General features: G+C 49.0%; 1 protein-coding gene and 1 non-coding gene across 3 annotated transcripts in view; one reads left to right on the top strand and one right to left on the bottom strand.

Moving 5' to 3' along the window:
* ST8SIA5 (ST8 alpha-N-acetyl-neuraminide alpha-2,8-sialyltransferase 5) overlaps nt 1–15,460 on the top strand; it is a 73,489-nt gene that overhangs the window by 10,399 nt on the left and 47,630 nt on the right. The gene's annotated exons all lie outside the window — the stretch shown is intronic.
* Nucleotides 327–433, bottom strand: LOC122685131. Its single transcript, XR_006338295.1, has one exon. It is a non-coding gene; the product is annotated as a U6 spliceosomal RNA (small nuclear RNA).

The raw sequence follows: 15,460 nt of genomic DNA, 5'->3' as shown, positions 1-15,460 counted from the left end.
AGTGGATTTATTAGTTTCTCCTTATCAACTTACCAGGCTTTACATTAAACATTTTGAAGTGATGTTATTAGATGCATACTAGTTTAGACCTATTGTCTTTCTAGTGAACAATCTTTTATTAAAATGTAGGGAGTTTCTTTGTTTTTAGTAAACTTCAATTTGATGTTGTCTAAAATGAATATATTGAGGCAGTTTTCGTTTGGCTAGTATTTATTTGCTTGTCATTTCTCTCTTTAGCCTTTCTTTCCCCCAGCATTTCCATGTCTTTCATTCCATGTCTCTGTAACCAGCATATAGCTACAGTTTTTTTTTTTTCTTTTTTTTTTTAAAATATGGAACGCTTCACGAATTTGCGTGTCATCCTTGCGCAGGGGCCATGCTAATCTTCTCTGTATCGTTCCAATCTCAGTATATGTGCTGCCGAAGCGAGCACATAGCTACAGTTTTTATATTTAGTTTGACAACCTTTATCTTTTACTTGGGAAGTATACTATATCTACATTTATTGTGATTACTAATGAATGGCATAGGATGTTAGAATATTATTTCTACCATTATATTTTGTGTCTTTTATGTATTCTGCTTTACTTTTCTCCCTACCTTGATTTTGAATTGTTTGTGTTTTCCTGGCTGAAGGAGGAGGTTTCTAAGAAGAATCTTTATCTCGGGTAGCCCCTGTTGCTGTTGCAAGGGAATCATGGATCATGCGGATTGACCGATGCTGCTAGGACTGCTGCTGTTTTCAGAACTCATCTATGGCTTCTTTCCTTGCCAGATCATCCATCCATTTAAGAAGGAGTTTTATACATATTGTGTGTGTATATATATATGTATGTATAGGGTCTTCCCTCTTAGCTCAGTCGGTAAAGAATCTGCCTGCAATGCAGGAGACCCAGCTTTGTTTCCTGGGTTGGGAAGATCCCCTGGAGAAGGAAATGGCAACCCATGCCAGTATTCTTACCTGGAGAATCCCACGGACAGAGGAGCCTGGTGGGCTCTTGATTCCATGGGGTCGCAAGAGTCAGACACGACTTAGCGACTAAGCCACCACCACCATATATGTATGTATGTATGTATATTAAGTGTATTTTAGCATTTTGTAGTGGGAGATGTTGCAGATTGGGGTCCCTGGAAAAAAGACTCTTTGCCAGAGATTCGAATGCAGGATGTTTATTAAGATGTGTTCTTGGGATCGACACCTAAAGAAGGAAGAAGGACCAAGACTGAGCAGAAGGAGAGACTGAGCTGCAGTGGAATCCCAGAGAAGGCCATGGCCACCCTGGAGGGGGAGCCCCGGAGCGTTCCCTGAGCTGAGGCTTCCTCAGGGTGAGGAGGCTGGGCCTTTGTTCCTCTAGGTTGAATTTTTAGTCACTGGATGCAGATGCTTCTGGAAGAGAGTGTGGTCTTGGCCAAGTTGGCTCTCCTTATGTGGGGTGATTCCCAGAGGAAACTGAGGGTTGGGGGCTGTCAGCTCTCGGTACCCCAGCAGGTCAGGAGGAAATCCTTCATTCCTGAAGGGGCACCTGCCGCAGAGGGTTTTTCAGCCTGCCATTTTGCCAGAAATAGAAACCCTCGGATATCTCCATCCCCTATGTCCTCTCCAAACAAAAGTCTCACCCCCATGATCAACCTATGCCTGAAGCCCACTCTCTTTTTTTTGAAGAACAGAGTTGCCCAGTGTAGCATAGACAGAACAATCTGCCCTGCAGGCCCCAAAAGGATCAGCTGAAAGAAAGGAGGGGATCACCCAACTCTTAAAGGAGATCATTGCTGCTGCCAGCCAAGGGTCTTTCACACATCACATCTGTCCTGACTCTGCAGCTTTATACCAACTTTCCCCTACCTGCTGTGCCCTCCCAATTAGCTCTCTGCCAGTCCCGATCCTCCTCCTCCCTCTGTTCTCAGCCCACAGTGCGTGTCCCTGCTCTGAATCCGTAGCACCTGTGCTGGCTGTACTCAGCACGGTCTGCCCAGAGCTGTCCTGTCGCCTTCTATGTGACAGCACAGCAGACTGGACCCCAGACCGGGCCTACCTTGCCTTATCCTGCCCGGTGTAGACAGGACTCTTCCGTACTCGAGGGTACAGATCTGGGCTGCCTGCATATGGCTTGTGCAGGCCTGAGATTTGAGGATATGAAACTGGGTCAAGGAAAAGTACAGCCTGACTTTGTGCTATCTCAAGTGTGCATTCAAAGGCTCTCACCGCAGATCCAACACTCCCCCTACCCAGGGACAAAGCCTTGTTCACTGGGGAAGCAGGCATGACCCCCAACAGGTGGGGATGACAGGACTGGAGGATCTCCCTGGGGTGCTTCTGGAGGGGGAGAGTGCCTCGTGGGGACGGAGTGGAGCTGGCGGGTACCCTCGGGATGGGGAAGGGGCTGAGCTGACCCCCACCCTGGGCCTGTGCTTTGCTGGCAGAACAGCTCCAGTCTTGCTGATCAGAGCAAGTTTTGACGGGGCTCCTGCTGTAGGGCTGGGACTGCGGTGGGGAGAGGCAAGCAAGGCACCCAGGGGCCAAATCTGATGGAACTCCCTCTCCGGTATCGACTCTGCACGTGCACCAGCTAGAGGGTGGGGCCTCCTGGATCTTGTGCCCTGGCCCTGGGCTCTCTGCGCCCAGCCTGCACCAGCTGCTGGGTGTTGGGGAGCTTCCTGTCCTCTGCCCAGTGTCCCTCAGGGGCGTAGTGCTGCCCTCTCATAGCTTGCTGTTGATCATCTCTCTCTACTTTTTTTCCTTTTGATATTTGTGCTTCCCAGGCAAATTTCACCTCTTAGAGGTTTCTCCTCTTTGACTTATTCAGGCTCATTCACTTCTCATCTAATAACCTCTCATCCAGTAATGCTCTCATTTAGCTCTTCACTTGATGTGTGGGAACCCCCTCCACATACATACACTACAGGTGATGGATTCATCGGGCAATAATATGAATTATTAGCATTCATTAAGGGCTCATCAGCCAGGCTCTGTCCTAAGCAGATAATCCTAAAGAAGGATTATCTCATTCAATCCTCACATTAGTCCTGTTAAACAGATAAAGTCATCCTCATTTAATACACAGAGAGGATGAATAGTTTGTATAGGTTTGCACAGTTTGTAAGACCCTTGAAAGAGATATTTCATTCATTTCTGAATTCACAGGACCTGGCATAGGGCCTGACATTAATTGTTGAATGAATGATGCATACAAAGGGAATCCCCAACTTTTTCCCCAGTAATCAATGAACGTCCACTAAACATTCAGCTTTATGCTGGTGGAAAGGTTATGTTACTAAAGAATCATCAACTATGTTACATGTCCTTAAGGAACTTACAGAACATTGAAAGAGACAAGCATGAAAAATAGGTAAGATTGTGTATAAATAAATTAGTCATTGTGTGGCAGAGACTATAAATCTTGTAGATTTCAAAGGAGACAGCAATCAAGGTGGTGGGTGGCCAGGTGGGACCTGAGGTGGGCTCGGAGAACTTGTGGGTTTCAGAGACTGGATTTAGGGTGACTCTGGGGGGCAGGCTGTGGTGTTGAGTCTGGAGGAGCAGGTGATGGAAGTCACTGAAGGCTTCTTCATTTCTCTTTGTTTTCTGGTGCAGTGAGATCAATCGCCTCTCTGGTCCCAGGTTAGTCTCAGGCAGTATGAGTGGGTGGCCAAGGTACTCTCCTCTCTTCCCACCTGATGACACTGGTCACTGGCCAGGCTTTGCCAGTCCCTCTGAGAGGGGCCCACAGGTCCTGCCGAGGCTCTGGACTGTGGTGGGGATGGACGTGAGGCAGGCAAGCCGGGAAGTGTGTGTGGGGTGCTGTGCATACAGGGGGCTGGGGTTATTGGGAGGGGAAAAGAAGAACAAAATCCACAAATGCTTAGGTTCCTTAGAGTCAGCCCTCTGGGGTTTCACATTCACGGCTTCAACCAACCATGGGTGTGGAACCCGCCAATTCGAACTGTGCCACAGTCTGGGGGCTCACACAACAGAATGCTATTGTCACACGGTTCTGGAGGCTGAAGTCTGAGATCAAGGTGTCGGTAGGGTCTGAGGGCCGTGAAGGTGAATTTGCTCCCCACCGCCCCCAGCTTCTGGTGGTTTGGGGGTAGTTTTCGATATTCTTTGGCTTGTAGACCTCTGCCTTCATCTTAACAAGGTTTTCTCCGTGCGTACATGTCTGTGTCCCTTTCTTTATAAAAACACCAGTCATATTGGATTAGGGGTCCATCATACTCCAGTATGACCTCATCTTTTTAAATTTTTAATTGTTTATTTATTTGGCTGCTCCAGGGCTTAGCTGTGGCACACAGGACCTTCAGTCTTCCTTGAGGCAGGATCTTTAGTGGTGTCATGTGAACTCTTAGTTATGACGTGGGATCTAGCAGCCTGAGCAGGAATGGAACCCAGGCCTGCTGCATTGGGAGCATGGAGTCTTACCCACTGGACCCTGAGGGAAGCCCCTACATGACCTCATCATAATTTAACTAATTACTTTTGCAGCTACGCTATTTCCAAATAAGGTCACCCTGGGACTGGACTTCAGTATCTGATTTTTTTGGTATGGGGGGAGGGGACACAATTCAACCCATAACAATCAAAGGACCTAACAGGAGCCAAGGCCGGGGAAGGCATGACTTGATTGGCTTTTAGCTGGGCTGGATTCCAGAGGTTTGGGGAACAGTGTGGGGGGCCACTAACCTAGGAGGCACCTGCTCACATAGACTCTGGGCCTGTCCTAGGATGGAGAAAGTAGAACTAGTGGGAGCTCTTGACAGAGAGTGGTTGGAATGAATGCTAGGATGAGTGTTTGAAGGGACCCTCCCCCCATGGCCACATCACTCTCCTGCTGTCCAAGGAGGGAAGGGGTCTCCACTCTGCTAGCCGTGGTGCTCTGTCTGCGGCCTGAGTGCTGGAGGAAGTTGGAAGGCTAGTGTGTGCACCCCCGTGGACCCCATGCTCCTCCTGAAGGTGGCCCCCACCGTGGAATAAATGGTTGAGCAAGTATTTAGCAAAGAGTAGTTGGAAGAAGTATGAGATTTTTGGATGGCCTTGGGTGCCCACTCTTGTGGGTCTGGTGCTGAAACTGGAGGTCTGGAAGGCCAGGCCAGGGAGCAGACTGTTTGGAGGTTGGCTGGGGGAGCCCAGCTTCGCTGTGGTGCAAAGCTTGATGGGGCTGTGAGGTTGCCCCTGAGCTGTACCTGGAGCTCCTCTGGTTCCTCTCTCTGGACCTCTCCCCGGCTAGTGCCCCCATGTGCACCTCTCCTGTCCCCACCTGAGCACTGGCAGAACCTGGACTCCGCTGGGCCACTCCTTAGCCAGAGGCCTCCACAGAACCCATGAACGCTCTTGGCATCGGGAGGCTCGTGGGTACCAGGGGCCTTTCAAGGAGGCCAGCCCTCTGCCATCTGTCCGCAGACCCCCACTCACTCCAGTGCCCACAACTTGCTCCACTAGAGGTGGAGAGTGTGAGGAGGTTAGCCCAGGGAGCAACCCCCGTTCTTGTCCCCAGCAGGCTACCACCTGCACCATCTTTTCTGTTGCCCTAAATGAAAGGCCCCCACAGGCAACTGGGGAATGAACCCACTTCTCTTTTTCCCTGAGGTTCTTCTCATTCGGGGTGAATGTTACCATCAGGGAAATAATATGAGTCACTAGTGAGTCAGGATGGAGACCGGGTGAGGAAGTACGTGGAACCTGGTAATTATGCCCATTCATCCTCCTGCAAAGGCTTCCCAGCTGGCAGGCACTTCCACTCTGAGCTGGGTGGGAAGGGTCCGCACCTTCTCTGAGGGGGACTTCCTGACCACCCACCCCAGCTCCTCCCTGTGGACCTGGGGATGGCGGAGGGCTGTGAGAGGTAGAGGAGGGCACTCTGTGTGTCCCAGGAGGGTCAAGCCCCCAGAATCCTGGGGGTCCACCTGAGGTGTTTGCTCAGAAGAGATCACTGGTCACCTCCCTTGTACTTGACTTTGAGGGGCCACAGAACGGTGGACTGTATCACCTGCTGCCTGCCCTGGACTCCTTGCCAGTCCCAGAACAAGCCGTGGGACTTGGGCTTCACACCACTGCAGGTGCCAGGCCTTTTCTGGACCATTCTTCTCCGGATCCACCTGTTCCCTCATCACTTCCTACTCTGCTGAGATGTCAGTTCTCCAGGAGGAGACCAATCTCCATGGAGCAGCCCTTCATCCCCAACTCCTTATCCCTCTTGCTACCCTTTATTTTTTCCACAGCACTTTTCACCATATGACACATTACGTGTTATGTTGCCTGTTAGATTATCTGTCTCACTCTAGTCGAAATGAAGTGTTGCTGGGGCAAGACCTTGCTAATTTGTTCACTGTTGAACCCCAGCCAGGCATGACTGTTCAACAAATATAGAACAATAAAATAAATATTTGATGTATATATATATATACATTTATAATGAAATAAAAATAGCATGAATAGATAAAGGAAAGATATCCTGTCAGCTGTGTGGTACAACATAAGTACTTTGGTGATTCATAACAGAAAAGTGGTTATACATTTTATTTGACAAGCTTAGTGTGAAAGAAATGGCTCATTTCCTCATTTTTCCTTTAATTAAAAAAAAATAGACTAAACCATATCCATCAGCTGGTGGAAGATCTAGTCCGTTTAGTCTACTGAGGTGCCTTCCCTCTGCCCTCGACAGGGTCGTGTGGGGATCCTGGAGGTTTGTGTGAAATGAGACAGTTGCAGGGCTCCTCAGGCCACCCCCCACCTCAGCCAGTCCAGTCACTGCTCCCTGGAAGCTTCTGGAAGTCTGGATCTGTTGCAGGAAGGGGGACCCATTCCAGGGCCCCAAACTGGGCTCTTGTCTAACACTCGGAAATGAATCGTCCCAGGAGACACATGTGCTGACAAAGCAAGAGATTTTATTGGGAAAGGGTGCCTGGGTGGAGAGCAGGGGGGTAAGGGAACCCAGGAGAATAGCTCTGCCACATGGCTTGTAGTCTCACGTTTTATGGTGATGGGATTAGTTTCCGGGTTGTCCTTAGCCAGTCATTCTGACTCAGAGTCCTTCCTGGTGGTGCAAGCTTTGTTCAGCCCAGATGAATGCCAGAGAGAAGGATTCTGGGAGGTGGTCGGACATGTGGTGTCTCCTTTTGACCTTTCCTGAACTCTTCCGGTTGGTGGAGGCTTATTAGTTCCGTGTTCCTTACCCGACCTCGTGTCATAAAACAACTTATGCAAATGGTTACTATGGTGCCTGGCCAGGGTGGACGGTTTCTATCAGTGTGCTTCCCCTAACAGATCCAACCTCCCAAGGTGCTCCAAGAAGCAGTCTTTCTGAGGCCCTCTGTCCATTTAGAGGGGGATGTGAGGAGCCCGCAATGGGGACATCGTGGGCTTCTGGCACTTGAGGAACCTTCTGCTCAGCCATGGTCTCACCCACCTGTCCCCAGACCCGAAGGCCCTCCCACCGCCCTCCCGGTTGCCTCGCACAGATTCTTCAGTGAACTGTGAAGCTTTCATTCCTCACCACCCACATGGCCCTAAAGTAAGAGGTTGAAAAAGCCAGGTTACCTTTTTGGAATGGAGGAGCGAGAACGCACATGAATAATTCAATAGATTAGCCTCCCACGAAAGTTAAGAACTGATGTTTTGTGAATGATTTTCTTCTTCTTTTTTTTCCAAATAGAGCTGACTCAAGGTTATCTTGTCATAACAGCAGCTCAGTCATTTGCATTCTTAATATAGGCTTTGTCCGGTGGGAGGGAAAGGGCAGTTGCAGGCAAGGCTCAGGAGCTGCACGCCCTGGCCTTCCCCCATGGCAGCCTTTTCTGATGGTGAGTGTGTCTGCTGCCTAGGAGGCAGAGGCTGAGGGTTGTTGCTGACCCAGCCCCCGAGATGGAAGACCCCCAAAGGCGTGCTGAGCTCTGGCACAGGATCCAGCATTTTGGTGGTTGAACTAGGAGTCATGGCTTTGGCTCCCAGGCCTGGCTTTGCCTCCAGCTGGCTGAGAGGTAACTTCCCATGCTCTGCCTCAGTTTCCTCAGCTGAGACAGCACACTCTGTCTCCCTCTTAGGACTAGGGTCAGCTTCGAACATGAGGATCTAAGTCAGGGCCACCAATGGGGATTCCCCAGGCTGTGGGTAGCTCACAGTAGGGAGTATTTGGTCTACACAACATTTAAAAATTGGCAAGTTAAAAATAAAAGTCTGGCTATCCAGCATCTCTTGGAAGGATGAACAAAATGGCAACATGAGGCTCATCTTCCCACATGGCAGCAGTGGGCTGGGGCTCAGGGCACCTACCTGGGCAGGTATAGCATGAGATAACCCCTGGTCCCTGCTGCCTTTGCTTCACTCACTCACTTCATTCACCCTCTGCTTCCTTGGTGAACTTTGCTCCGTGGTGGAAGTGAAGCGCTTTGTGGGAACGTAAAGTATTGGTTGTTTTGTCCAGGGAGTGTTACAGGTGAAATGGCCCAAGGAGAGTGAAGACGACGATTGGTTAAGGGAGAGGAAGGGCATTATGGGACCATCTGTCACTTTAGAGGTCAATGTCGGGGAATGAAAGTGGCCCTTCTGGCCAGCACAGGATCTCTCTGGGGTAAAGGTGTCACGTTCTCAGTGGGTTCACCGGCTTGAGATCAAGTTGACTCAAGAAAAAGAGGCAGATTTGTTTCTGTTCTTGGTCAAGATCGCAGTTAAGAAGGGCTTAAAAGCTGAGCTAAAGCTCAATTGCTGCAGCCGCTTCTGGCTGCTGATCTCTAGGTCCCTAGCCTCATGGGGGCCTGGACTCTCCGGATGGGGTTGGGGGAGGACAAAGTGCCATAGGCTGGTGACCCCCACAGCAGGTCACCGGGCGCTGAGGGGCTTGGGTGGCAGCAATTACTCAGGAGAAAGGCATGAAACTCTGGAGCGGCTCCTTCTCTCAAATCTCAGCATGAGAAAACCTCCCCTGCTTGGTTTTCCCAGTTTTTCCTTTTTGTGTTAATGCCAGCTCTCCTCAATCCCTCCTGTTCATGCAGCACGAAGAGTTACCAGAATGCTTTCACACCTGCTTTTTCTCACTTGAGAAAAGTCCAAGTGTTATTTACTGAGGACCTACTGGGTGCCTCCAAAGGTCTAAAAAGTCATCTGTGATCACTGTATTGCTCGGAGTCGACATTGTTTCTGTGGTTATTAAAATAATACATGTTTGTCTTAGAGCTTATGGAAAGGACAGCAAAGTATAAATAAGCAGGGGAAAAAATTCCCTCATCATACCACACTCAGAGAACTATTAGTTTTAGGGAATGTTTTCTCCTCGCCTTTGCTGTAAGCACTTTTTTTTGTAAAAGAAATGAGATCATAGCGAACATGTACTCTATTTACTTATTCATTTTTTGCTTCAGTTAATGATTTCCCTGCACCATTTAAAATGACTTCATAGATACAATATTTTGGGGTCCACATGGCCACATGTCATTTAGCACTGTAGTTCCTTAGCCTCTCCCCAGTGCTGGGTATTTAGGATGTTTCCTGATTAACAAAAGACCCCAGACAACTGTCTGTCTGGTTCAAAGCCCTTTGATCCGTCAACAAAAATTCAATTAACCATCAAGTTAAGAATTTTGTTCCAGCCAAGCTGAGGATTATAACCTGGGAAACAGAATCTCAGAAAGCTCTGAGAACTGCTCCACCTTTTAGGAGTTGAAGTCACAGACATACACATTTTTTTAAAAAAATTATTTTAATAGGAGGCTAGTTACTTTACAATATTGTGGTTTTTGCCATATATTGACATGAATCAACCATGGGTGTACATGTGTCCCCCCGTCCCGAGCCCCCCTCCCACCTCCCTCCCCATCCCATCCCTCTGGGCTGTCCCAGTGCACCAGCTTTGAGTGCCCTGTGTCATGCATCAAACTTGGACTAGTCATCTATTTCACATAAGACATACGCATTTTTGAGATAAAGGATTTTACATCAGAATGACATACTGATATCTTACATAAAGTTCACCAAGGGTGCATAGTCCAGGTGAACACACACCAAGGGAATAGCAAGTCAGCATGACCCACTATAGAGCTGGGAAAGAGCACTCTTGTTTTGAGAAGTTACACTGCTAGCATCAGAATAAAGAAAAAGACAATAACAATCTTTCCGGTTGAGCAGGCACTCCCATCTTACGGGAGCTCTGTCTGCACAGTAATGCAGACGAACCCTGCTCATTAGGGAGGGAGAAGGCCCAAACCACAGAGGGATAATTTTATATTTAACTTTTCTTGTCCTGCCTTAAAATATAAATTTTATTTCAGCAGATCAAAGTTGGATCATTTCCTAAGGATCAGTTTCTAGAAGGGGTATCATGGGGACTGAGTGTATAAACACTCTTAAACCTTTTGATACATCTTCCCAGGTTCTTTACCAGAAACGTGAGTGACACCAATGACCAGCCGAAGGTATTAACATTACATTTATCTTGTCAACTTGATAAGTTAATAAAAAAGGTTTGCTTTAATTTCATTTTTATGTGCTTTGGTTCCTAGGGGCTTCCCTGGTGGCTGAGATAGTAAAGAATCTGCCTGCAATCTGGGAGACTTGGGTTTGATCCCTGGATCAGGAAGATCTCCTGAAGAAGCCAATGGCATTCCACTCCAGTATTCTCGCCTGGGAATTCTCATGGACAGGGGAGCCTGGTGGGCTACAGTCTGTAGGGTCACAGAGTTGGACACGACTGAGTGACTTACACTTTCACTTTCATGCTTGGTTACTAGTGAGGTTAAACCCACACCACAATTTACCTAGATTGTGCATGTATAAGATTCAAAAAGCAAAAAAGGCTATGGATGTGGAGAGTAAGACTTCTTCTCAGCTGGTGCTCCAACAGCTTTCTTTGTCTTCTCTGGCAGAGAACACAGAGTGACATGTGTTTAAATTGTATGTTATTAGATTTAAGCTGTAGGTTATTAGATCTAAGTTGTAGGTTATTAGATTTAAGTTTATGTTATTAGATTTAAGCTCTTATATGTGTGTTCACATTTATATATCTGTTTTGTGGGCTGTTTATATCCTTAGGTTGAGGATTATTTCTTCCCTTTGACAGGTGAGGAAACTGAAGCTTCAGGAGGTAAAAATGCCAGGAGTCACATGATTGCAAAAGGGAGTGGGCTCTGGGGGTGACTCTACCCAGGAATCTTTGGAGGTAGGAATGGGGCAGCTGCAGGCACATGTGACGGAGAGGCTCTGGGAGCGCCTTCTTATCCAGCAATGTCTCCTTCATCAAACTTTTGCTGCTGCCTGAAATCCCACCAGAGGCAGGCCCGCAGCCTGGCCACTCCGGTTTCTGACACCTGGGAAAAGGTGGTTTCTGTGGCGAGCACTGCCCGGGACACACTGCCCAGCCCTGGCCCTGCATCCTCTGCTTTTACAGGCCCTCACCCCCGACCCCACGCCCTGGCCTGGGGCCCTTCAAATCCAGACTCTCCATGCCTAGTGCCCACTGCTAACAGTCCTCAAATTATGTATCCTACAACTCCTCTCTCAGCATGAGAGTCAGAAACACCTCTGTGTGCACAGCCCTGCTACTGCCCCAGGAAGGTTGGACCCAGTGAGCCATCTGGAGTCTGCCCTCTGCCTCTGCTCCCCAAACACCTTGCTTCTTCCTCTTTCCTGGGATGTGAAAACCTCCTGCTCTAATTTTTGTCAAGGATCCTGGAGTTTTAGAACCTAAAGCTGCCTGAATCAGCCCCCTTTTCCCCACTCCACTTGCTTTAGGGCTCTTGGGGAAGGCTACTTTACACCTGATTTAATGCAAGTCTATAAAGGCTGTTCAGTTCAGCTTTGTTCAGTCGCTCAGTCATGTCTGACTCTTTGCAGCCCCATGGACTGCAGCACCCCAGGCCTCCCTGTCCATCACCAGCTCCCGGAGTTTACCCAAACTCTGCTCATTGAGTCAATGATGCCTTCCAACCATCTCATCCTCTGTCATCCCCTTCTCCTCCTGCCTTCAATCATTCCCAGCATCAGGGTCTTTTCAAATGAGTCAACTCTTTGCATCAGGTGGCCAAAGTATTGGAGTTTCAGCTTCAACATCAGTCCTTCCAGTGAACACTCAAGTCTATAAAGGACTATCCCATGTAGGGATGACACACGAAGAGCAGGCACAGAGGACCAGTGACCCAGGGCAGAAGGCATGGTGCCGAAGGGGTGGTGAGAGAGAGTCAGAGTTAAGCTGGCAGAGCTGGGGGCCCAGGAAGAAGAAGGTTCTTCAACTGGACTTTGAACTTTGGGTGGGAGTCAGGTAAGTGAGGGATGGGATCCAGTTGAATGGGAATGCCCAGGGCGAAGGCTTGAGAGTCGAAATGCCCTGGTGGGTCACGAGGCTGAGGTTTCCCTGGACTTCAGGTCAAGATGCAGGGCAGCTGCTGGAAGGGCCCCTGAGTTGAGAGTTTGGAACTTGTCCTTTGGCAGTGGGGATTCTTGGAAGGTTCAGGAACAGAGGAGGTGGCTGCTGGCATGGTCATTAGGAAGCAGCTCTGAGAGAGTGTGGGGGTACATGGAGACCAAAGATGAACTTGAAGGCAGCTGGTTTCCCATGCTCTACTGACCTGAGGAATGTAGAAAGACAGTGGCTCCCGTCTCTGCCTGCAGAGCCCGAGGAGGCCAGGGCCGGGAGCATATATATTTTTAACCCAGTCCATATATTTTAGTAACCCATCATAATTTTGGGGGGATATTATTGATGCTCAAAATACTTCAAGCTAGGCTTCAGCAGTACGTGAACTGAGAACTTCCAGATGTACAAGCTGGATTTAGAAAAGGCAGAGGATCCAGAGATCAAATTGCCAACATCTGCTGGATCATAGGAAAAGCAAGGGAATTCCAGAAAAACATCTACTTCTGCCTCACTGACTACACTAAAGCTTTTGACTGTGCAGCACAGCAAACTGTGGAAATCTTCCTGACCCACGAATTGAACTGGGGTCTTCGGCATTGCAGGCAGATTCTTTACCAACTGAGCTATCAGCGAATGGCCCTTCTGTGTCATAATTCCTGCTAAAATATAGTAATTGATGTTCTCTTAGTAGTCTGTCACTTCTACAGCCCTGGGGAGGATCTGTCTTGTGAAGGGACACCCTGGCTCACATCAGCCAGTCTGGGCAGGAGAGTGGCAGTGTTGCTGGCTGACCCACTTGGTAGAGGACTTGAGTCTTGCCGGCTGGACTCTTTCTAAGGAGCCTGTGAGTTTTCTAGCTGGCTGCTGGGGCTGGGAATTGCTTGAATGTGTTTGTGAATTGGCTAATTTGCAAAATTTCAGGTGGAAAACGACTGTTTTCTTGGCCAATAGGTATTCTGGTACAGACTTTTAGGTTTGTTTTTAGAGTCAGAAGGTGCTGGATTTAAATCTTAGGTTGGCCATTTGTTAGCCTTGTGACCTTAGGCGAGTTACCAAACCTCTCTGAGCTGCACATTTCATCAACTATAAGTGCAGAGAATGGGATTTGCTACATGAAGCTGTTGTAGGAATGGAGAGTATGTATGTGAAGGGCCCACAAAATGTTTCCCCTCCTAATAAACCAAATACAAATTCTTTCTAAGAAATACCTACTAATAATTTCCTCAAAATATCTCTTTGAAAGGAAACGTAACCCCTTCAAATCAATAAACAGATAAATGAATAGTTTATTTTATAGATGCTCACAATGTATTTATAAATGTATATGTGATGTTGTTTAGTCACTAAGTCGTATCCAACTCTTTGTGATCCCATGGACCATAGCCCGCCAGGCTCCTTTGTCCATGGGATTTCCTAGGTAAGAATACTGGAGTGAGTTGCCATTTCCCTCTCCAGAGGATTTTCCTGGCCCAGGGATTGAACCTGAGTCTCCTGCTTAGCAGGCAGATTCCTTACCACTGAGCCACCAGGGAAGCCCGAATATGTCATGGATTTATAGAAGTATGCAATATTTGTATTGTGGATAGATAAGTATATGAAGGGACTTCCCTGATGGCCCAGTGGCTAAGACTCTGAGCTCCCAACACAGGGGGGCCTGGGTCTGATCCCTGGTCAGGGAACTAGATCCCACATGTTGCATCTAAGACCTGATGCAGCCAAATAAATAAATATTTGGGCTTCTTTGGTGGCTCAGATGGTAAAGCATCTGCCTGCAATGCGGGAGACCTGGGTTCGATCCCTGGGTCGGGAAGATCCCCGGGAGAAGGAAATGGCAACCCACTCTAGTACTCTTGCCTGGAAAATTCCATGGATGGAGGAGCCTGGTAGGCTACAGTCCATGGGGTCGCAAAGAGTCCGACACAACTGAGCAACTTCACTGGTTCAAGAATATAAAGATCTCGGGCTAGCACAAGTGCAATGCTGCTGCTGTTCCCTGAATGCACCAGGAACTGAAGGGCACTTTGCTGCGGCTTCAGGTCTGTCCTGCGAGTTGTGCCTGTTCTGCCCCCAGCTCCGCTCTGCTGTGGAGGCGGAGAGTGTGGACAGAGAATCCGAGTCACTCGGCAGAGCATCCACTGAGCACCTCACGTGTGCAGCCCTTCTGCTCACGGTGCCCCGAGGGCCTCTTCCACTCAGCGTCTGGCTGGAAACCAGGCTGACTCACAGGCAGGAGGCGACCTGTCTTGCCATCGAGGACACAGCTCAGCCCGGTGACTGGAGGACACAGCTCAGCCCAGTGATACTTCCGGTCAAGCACTTTTGAGACATCAAGACCACTCTCCTGACTCGAAACATAGCAACAGAGGCCAAGAGAGACGAGGAGACCTCACTGGGGTCACTCAGCTCATTTGTGGCTGATCCGGGTGAACCAGAGCCCAGCTCCGACCACCATCCCTGCCCCGTTTCCCTTAGCATAGAGGCTGTTTATTAAAGGGCTTTATTTTTAGGGGTTTAAGAGTTTTATGTTTGTTTGTTTGATTTATTCTCCACTTGCACGGTGAAGTTTATCCCACGTGCCAGAGTCTTTGATGGGATTTGAATATTCACATTCGAGGGCAAAGCCAGCCTCTAGGAGGTGCACTGGAGCTCGGTGTTGGGGGCAGGGGTTCCCTACAGCGGACGTTTGGCAATGTCTGGAGACAGTTCTGGTCATCACAGCAGGAGGGTGGGGGAGGAGGTGCTGCTGGCCTCGGAGGGTAGAAACCAGGGGTGCTGCTCACCAGGGGTGCCCAGGACAGCCCCCAACAAGCACTGTGCAGCCCCAAATGGTAGCAGTGCCAGACCGAGACGCCCTGGTGATGGGGCGGCAGCACCCCTATGGTCTGCAGCCTTCTCTTCAGACCTGGGCAGGTTCCCGCCGAGAAACCCAACCATGGCCAAAGCTTTGGGGCAGCGTGGCTGGGACCAGGCGTGCACAGTTAGCCTCTTTTCAGGTCTGCCCAACTGTTTTCAGCCTAGTATCTCCGTACATGAGGCCAGCAGTGCAGAGGACCTCTGGGTCAAGCCTCCTGCCATCTGTCTGTCTGGGGGGCAGGTAGAAGGCCCAGTTTGCTTGGGCTTAA

This window comes from Cervus elaphus, chromosome 27 (genome assembly GCF_910594005.1).
Source record: "Cervus elaphus chromosome 27, mCerEla1.1, whole genome shotgun sequence".
Classification (NCBI taxonomy): Eukaryota; Metazoa; Chordata; class Mammalia; order Artiodactyla; family Cervidae; genus Cervus; species Cervus elaphus.
Note: the sequence above shows the minus strand (reverse complement) of the source record. Positions and strands in the feature narration are given on the sequence as shown.